The 7,975-nt window shown below is 45.9% G+C and overlaps 1 pseudogene; it reads right to left on the bottom strand.

Moving 5' to 3' along the window:
- Positions 1-271: 271 nt before the first annotated feature.
- Positions 272-7,403, bottom strand: LOC148443276 (alpha/beta hydrolase domain-containing protein 17C-like; annotated as a pseudogene).
- Between the last annotated feature and the right edge of the window lie 572 nt (positions 7,404-7,975).

Consider the following 7,975-nt stretch of genomic DNA (forward strand, 5'->3'; position numbering starts at 1 on the left):
AGATGTGTCGTCTGCATTACTCTATAGCAGTGGTTCTGATCCTCAGTCCTCAAGTTTACCCAACAGGTCATGTTTTAAGGAATTCTCTGGGTGGAAGCAGGTTGGATAATTAATGACCCAGCAAAATAGATTAACTCACCTGTGCAAGATTAAAGAAATCCACAAAACATGACCCTCTGGTGGTACTTGATGGCTGGGGTGAGAAACCCTGGCTTACAGTAAGAGCCCTCAGTTGTGTATCAGTGAAATCACATGTACCTGTGATGCTGGATATTACTGGGGAAGGACGGAGGGATCTTCAGATATTGGGCAGCTCCTCAGAGATAAAATGCTGGAGTCTCTCTAGGTATTGTTCGTATTCCTCTAAGTCATTGTGCCCTCCTCCTACCACCCAGAGTGGCCGCACAGCCTGTGGGCAGCGTTCGTAGAGTGCCAGTCCATGGGAGAAGCCCACAATCTCGTCATCAGTGCCGTGTATGATGAGCACAGGACAGGTCACCTTGGCGATTTTGTCAATGCTGCAAAGGACATGGTACAAAGGAATTATACAACAGAAACAACATGTAATAGGACCTCTAAATATATAGACTGGAAAATTGCCAAAATACATCATATAACATTCAAAGCTGCTCATGTAGAAGATCACATACTATGGCAGAACTTATGTGGGACAATTAATGTACTGTTGGTAAAGAGGAAAGTACTATCTATTGGCCTAATAAGCCAAAGTCATGCACAATACCTTATTTTGTTTTCAGTATACAATATAAAAGTAGTGCAATATTTCCTATGTATAAATAGCCATGGTATATTGGGAATAAAACCCAGTCCCTGAGGTTACTTGTCTGGGATCCAGTGTATAAGTTGTGTAAAGTTGCCTCAATGCGCCCGTTGCTGCTACGCCAGCTCCCGCTGTCTGACAACGTGCTGCCTGTCTGATAATACAATGGGGCAGCATCAGTGAGGCAAGTGCACAGATATCGATGGCTTCTCCTTGTTCCTGCCAAAAGGTCTCTTCCTCAGACAGACATACCTCCCAACTTTTAAGTCGATCTATTTAGGATATTTGGGGCGCCGTAGGAGCAAGCATCCAAAAAGGGGCGGAGCTTTGTGTAAAGGGGAAGAACTGCAATGAAATGGGGCAGAGCCTCGCTGCACCCCCACTGGTGTCACTATGGGGGGGTGCCCAGCACTCTCCAAGATGCTTGGCAACCCCCAGGATCTCCCTACATTAGTGCATAGATGCCATGTGCATATGCACAGCATCTATTCTACCTCATCTTGCCTGGAGCAGTGATTTCTGCTCTCCCCAACTTCCCACCCACTGCAGCCCACAGGTAGGACAGCAAGATAGTCCCAGAAAAATGGGACTGTCCCATGGATGCGGGACAGTTGGAAGATATGGACAGGCAGCACATTGCTCACCAATAAAAGCATGCAGCAGCGAGAGGGGTAGATGCAGGGTGTTAGGTGACTGGCAGGAGAAACAGGGTGACAGCCCCCAGAAAGTAAGCTCTGGGGATGAGGTTTTAGCTAGAGAATTATCCTGTAAATGGAAAACAAATTTCTCACTGGACTAGAATGGAAATCCTGATTACTACTATGTGATGTCGCACTTATCCTTGGATAGTGGCAAGAAATATTTCAATGCATACAGACAGATTGGGCCTACACAGCTGGTATCTGTCTGACAAAGCATACTTCATGGCTGATCCAGTTATACGTGAGCTGCCCCCTGCAGTGCTTGTTTCCAGCACATACTATACTCCAGAGGTAACCCACAGCTTAGGATAAACACACAGCATTGTCTTACCTGGGGAAGGGATCCCAACAGTAGGTCCTCCGTATGTTGGGAAAGGCAACTCGCACCCCTGACATGAGCGGGGAGTGTAATATTACTGCTGCACATTTGTAGCGGGTGGCCAGGTCAACTGCAGCTACAGTCCCAATACTCTGCCCATACAGGATAATATTTTCTGCAGGGACTCCATATCTGTACAGATAAAGCAGATAATGTAGAACAATCTAATTGCATCACTTCTAATGTAGTTCCTTACAAGATACTACTATATAAAGGCTTTATATATGAAATAGATAAGTGAATGGGTCACTAATAAGAACCTGCCAGTGATACACAGTATATGTGTGGAACAATACAAGACTACATAGGTTGTAGGACGAAGTGCATTTCATATGCAAGGAGTTCATTACACACCCGAGCCTGTGGGTGTCGGCCTCTGGACAAGAAGGGTCTAGTTGTTTAGTGAGGTAGTGTTGTGGGGTGGGGTTAGGTTTGGTTAGCCTATAGGATTGGCAGAGGATGGGTCAGTGCTATTTCAGAGTAAGCTGCTTGGCAGCCATTTTATAGAAATTTCTCTGGTCGGCTGTGATGTCCTCTTTAAAGGATGGATGGTGCATTGGAATGGAGTTATTGAGGAGTTAGTTGGAAGAAGTCAAGGTGCTGTAGATTAGGGTGGCGGTGCGGTTCTTAGCTGGGAACCACTGTTGGCGGGAAAGAAAGGTAGCAGTCGCCATCTGTCTTTGGAGCTTTAGGCGCTCTCCCTTCCAATACATGGCTTAGGCTGATTTTACCCTACTGGGGTCAGCGGCAACCACCTAACCAGGTGGGCCTCACGTCGTGTCATTGGGGTGGGAGGTGGATACCTTGGGCGTGGTAATGGGCTGGCTGCCCGCCTCCCATTTAGAAGATGGATGTGAGTATGTAGTTGGTGATGTTGCATTGTGGGGCCGTTCTTTCTGCGCCACCATGCTTTGTCTGTCTTTCTTCTTTTATTAGTTAATTCAGTTATACATTTAAATAGTTTAATTAGTTTGAAATCAAATAAAGCTGACCTTCCTCTCCCCTTATACAAGTCTCTGTCATTATGATTATGATTGATGATTTACCCTGCACTGTTATGAGAGAAAACTCATCAGGCGATGGGGAGTTTAATACACATGTACCTAGTTACAGCAAGCAAGGACATCTAAGGAGCTGGGGGCAGCGTGTGTCCATTCACATCGGGAGGAAAACTCCCAAACATTGGGTGCCAGCAGCATGTTTTACATACAGAGGCAGAAAACAGAATGGGGCAGGGTCTGCTTGGGATTAGGTGGGAAGAAGTTATAGTATTATTGTGAGACTGATGACTAGTGAAATAATATGACAAGGAGAGGAAAACATCCCAGTAATACAGGGCTTGGCAGAAGCCACAACCCGGCCACAGCTACTTTTGGGCATATTTTTCACATAATGACAAATGTCTGCTCACTGAGGAAACCAGTACTGTGTATTTGTCTGAAGACCCTATAAATGGTGTCAAACCCTAAGTGAACTCAACATCTTATCACAATAGTCAGGAAAAGTAGCAAAGTACATTTTGTGGTATAGTTCCAGGCCTGTACACATTGTGTTACTGGCAATAGATTTCCTATTGTGACTGTATTTACCTTGTACCAGGGCTGCACAAAACCCACTCACAGACCAAATACAGGCATCCTGGGGATTTGAGCCATAACCCCTTCATGCTGCTAGATTAGGGGTGGGCAATAAGCGGCCCTCCAGTTGTTGTTGAACTACAAATCCCATCATGCCTTGCAACAGTTTCAGCATGGCCAAATAGCAAAACTGTGGCAGGGCATGCTGGGATGTGTAGTTCTACATAAGCTGTGAGGCTGCTTATTGCCTATGCTAGATAGAAGGGGGGAGCCCAATGATGGAACATTTTCTTACAATACAATACATATAGCGCTTCACATTAGGCAGAAGAGCAGAGGAAAATGTCACCCTCTGCTTCTATAGTAGTTACACCCTTTGGCTAAGACACTATAATGCCATCAATAATATACCCACTGTCTCTATATAAGCAACCCCCAATACACCAATTACATTTATATAAGTATTTTATGTGTAAGTGGAATGTATAAATACACAATACACAGCATATACACTCACTCCATGTAGTAACTATTAGGGGTGAGCAGGTTCAGATTTCTGAAATCCGAACCCCCCCGATCCGAGGCCGATCCGAGTCAGGCTCGACTTTTCCCGCCTGACTCGGATCTGAAATCGAGGCAAAACGTCATCATCCCGCCTTCCGGGTCTCGCGGGTTTTGGATCCTATATAAGGTACCCGTGTCGGCGCCATTTTTTCACTCGGCTGTGGACAGTGAAGAGGGAGGGTAGGAGTTAGGGTTGGCTGGGCTGTGTAGTGTAGTGTAGTGTAGTGCAGTGCAGTGTAGTGTTGTGCTGTGCTGCTGTTGTTGTCCATAGGGGCTGTGTCCACTACTTCAAAGTCCATAGGGGCTGGCTGGGCTGTGTTGTGCAGTCAGTTGTCCATAGGGGCTGTGTCCACTCCAAAGTCCTGTGCAGTGTCCCAGTCCTGAAGGGGTGCTGTAATGTTGTCCAGGGGGTGCTCTGTCCGTCAGGGGTGCTCCCCCCAAGTGCTAAAAAAAAAAATATTTTTTCTGTGTTTGTGAATTGTGTGCACTGTGGCTGCACGTGCATCAACAAAGGAGCAGCGCCAAGCGTGCGCCTGTGTCCCATTAGTAAAGGGCCGGCTGGCTTATCCGTTAAAGGGTGCTGTAACCCCCAAAGTACACTCCAACCAAAAAAATATATATTTCTGTGTTTGTGAATTGTGTGCGCAGTAGCCGCACGTGCATCAACAAAGTAGTGCCAAGCGTGCGCCTGTGTCCCATAAATAAAGGGCCGGCTGGATTGACCGCTAAAGGGTGCTGTAACCCCAAAAGGGCACTCCAAACAAAATAAAACATTTTTTTCTGTGTTTGTGAATTGTGTGCACTGTGGCTGCACGTGCATCAACAAAGAAGCAGCGCCAAGCGTGCGCCTGTGTCCCAAAAGTAAAAGGCCGGCTGGCTTGTCCGTTAAAGGGTGCTGTAACCCCCAAAGGGCACTCCAAACAAAATAAAAAAAAAATTTCTGTGTTTGTGAATTGTGTGCACTGTGGCTGCACGTGCATCAACAAAGGAGCAGCTCCAAACGTGTGCCTGTGTCCCATAAGTAAAGAGCCGGCTGGCTCATTTCTTAAAGGGTGGTGTAACCCACAAAGTGCACTAGTCTCCAACAAAAATAAAAAATTATTTTCTGTGTTTGTGTGCGCCTTAGCCGCACGTATATCAATATAACAAAAATGGAGGACCAAACTTTCTCCGATAAAAATAAAATAGGGAAAGATCAAGAATCACTTCCTCCTAGTGCTGAAGCTGCTGCCACTAGTCATGACATAGACGATAACATGCCATCAACGTCGTCTGCCAAGGCCGATGCCATAGTACAGGGCACATACAATCCCAAATGACAAAGTTCAGGAAAATGACCTTGAAAAAAACATTTAAATCATCTGAAGAGAAACGTAAACTTGCCAATATGCCATTTACGACCCGGAGTGGCAAGGAACGGCTAAGGTCTTTCCCTATGTTCATGACTAGTGGTTCAGCTTCACATGACGATGGAAGCCCTCCTCCCGCTAAAAAAATCAAACGAGTTAAGCTGGCAAAAGCACAGCGAAGAACTGTGCGTTCTAAGAAGATATCACAAATCCCCAAGGAGAGTCCAAGTGTGGTGGTGGTTGCGATGCCTGACCTTCCCAGCACTGGACGGGAAGAGGTGGCTCTTTCCACCATTTGCACGCCCCCTGCAAGTGCTGAAAGGAGCACACACAGTCCACTTGCTGATATGCAAATTGAAGATGTCACTGTTGAAGTACAACAGGATGAGGATACTGGTGTAGCTGGGGCTGAGGAGGAAGTTGGCGAGGAGGATTCTGATGGTGATGTGGTTTGTTTAAATCAGGCTCCGGGGGAGACAGTTGTTGTCCGTGGGATGAAAAAGCCCATCACGGTCATGCCTGGGCAGAAGACCAAACATTCCACCTCTTTGGTCTGGCAATATTTCTATCCAAATCCGGACAACAACTGTCTTGCCATATGTACCATATGTAAAGGTGAAATAAGTAGGGGTAGGGACGTTAACCACCTAGGAACATCCTCCCTTATACGGCACCTGCAGCGCGTTCATAAAAAGTTCCTGTCAAGTTCAGAAACTTTGGCTAAGACCGTAAGCAGTCCAGGGACACCTAAATCCCTTTTTCCTGTTTTATCCAAGGAATCGGTGGATGAGGAGGATGAGGACGACATCTTGCCTCCGTAGAGCCAGTTTGTGCAGGGACACATTAATTGCCAGCTTGTTTTGTGGGGGCCCAAATGAACCAATCATTTCAGCCACAGTCCTGTGGCAGACCCTGGCACTGAAATGATTGGTTTGTTAAAGTGTGCATGTCCTATTTATACAACATAAAGGTGGGTGGGAGGGCCCAAGGACAATTCCATTTTGCGCCTCTTTTTTTTCTTTGCAGTATGTACTGTTTGGGGCCTAGTTTTTCAAACTGCCATCCTGTCTGCCACTGCAGTATCACTCCTAGATGGGCCACGTGTTTGTGCCGCCCACTCGTATCGCTTAGCATAGTCATCCAGCTACCTCGGTGCAACCTTTTGGACTAAAAACAATATTGTGAGGTGTTCAGAATAGACTGGAAATGAGTGGAAATGAAGGTTATTGAGGTTAATAATAGCATAGGAGCAGAAAAACCCACAAATTCTGTGATTTTAGCTGTTTTTATGCTCTTTTTTTTTTAAATACAGATCCACAACACAAAACCCCAAACCCAGAACCCAAAACACGGAAGGGTGATTTTTTTTCAAAACCAATCCAGATCCAAAACACGAAGAAAGATCCAGATCCAAAACACGAAAAGTGGCCGGTGCACACCCCTAGTAACTATACACATGTGCCTCTAGTGTAGCATATCCCCCGCATACATACTGCTCACCCATACAACACTCGCAGTGCATCAGGCAGAGGCAGTGTGAGGGCTGGAGGAGACCCATATACCCCATCTATACATACCGGGTCCTCAGGGCGTGCCAGGCAGCCTCTATGTCCGCATACATGTTCTTCTCACTCGGCTTGCCACTGCTTACACCATAGCCAGAATAGTCATACGAGAAAATGTTGCATTTTATGCTGGAGCCCAGGGCAATGTAGCGGCTGCACATCTGGCCTAGGTCAGCGGCATTGACGTGAGAAAAGAGCAGCGTGTACCGGCTCCCAGGGGCACAGCGGACATACATGCAGCCCAGGCTGTTTCCCCGCTTGGTGGTGCAGCTCCAGCTCCCGCTTTTGAGTACTGCCAGTTAGCCTTCTTTGACAGGTGCAGGCTGCATAGGGGAGGTAGGCAAACTGTGGGGTCCACCTGCTCATCCTGTGCCAGGTCTTGGGATGGAGGGGCCTCAATCTCCCGCAGAGTGTACGTAGGCTTCGGGGGATGAAAGGCCAATCTGGCGGTTATGCTGCCGCAAAGGGCTGAGAATATCCTCCTCATCCTCTGGCAGAGCAGTGGTGGTGGGTCCCTGTCCTAATATACTAATCCTAATAATAATATAATACTAATCTAATACTACTATTCCTAATGATAATATAACCCTAATCCTAACTATAATACTAATCCTAAATATAAGTCAAAATAAAATACTTAACACTAATAACTACACTAAAACTATAGCAACTAATCCTAAATGTAAGTCAAAATAAAATACTTAACACTAATAACTACACTAATACTAAGATCACTAATAAAAAATCCACTCCACACACAGCAAAGCCACTACTCTCTCTGAGAGATATCCAAGTAGACATGAGGTAATGTGTCAATGGAGGTGACATCACAGACACTACAATGGAGGTGTCATCACAGACACTACAATGGAGGTGACATCACAGACACTACAGGGCTGCTGCCTCAGCACCCTGCACACAACTATCATTGTTATATTACCAGATTACATATGTATTGGGCACCTCTATAACTGTTGTACATAATGTTTATATGTAGAATAAATGTAGCAACCATGTAATAAATGACACCCCTATAATTATTGTCATACATGTAAAGAC

This window comes from Taudactylus pleione, unplaced genomic scaffold, assembly GCF_031769625.1.
Source record: "Taudactylus pleione unplaced genomic scaffold, aTauple2 ptg001314l, whole genome shotgun sequence".
Taxonomy (NCBI): domain Eukaryota; kingdom Metazoa; phylum Chordata; class Amphibia; order Anura; family Myobatrachidae; genus Taudactylus; species Taudactylus pleione.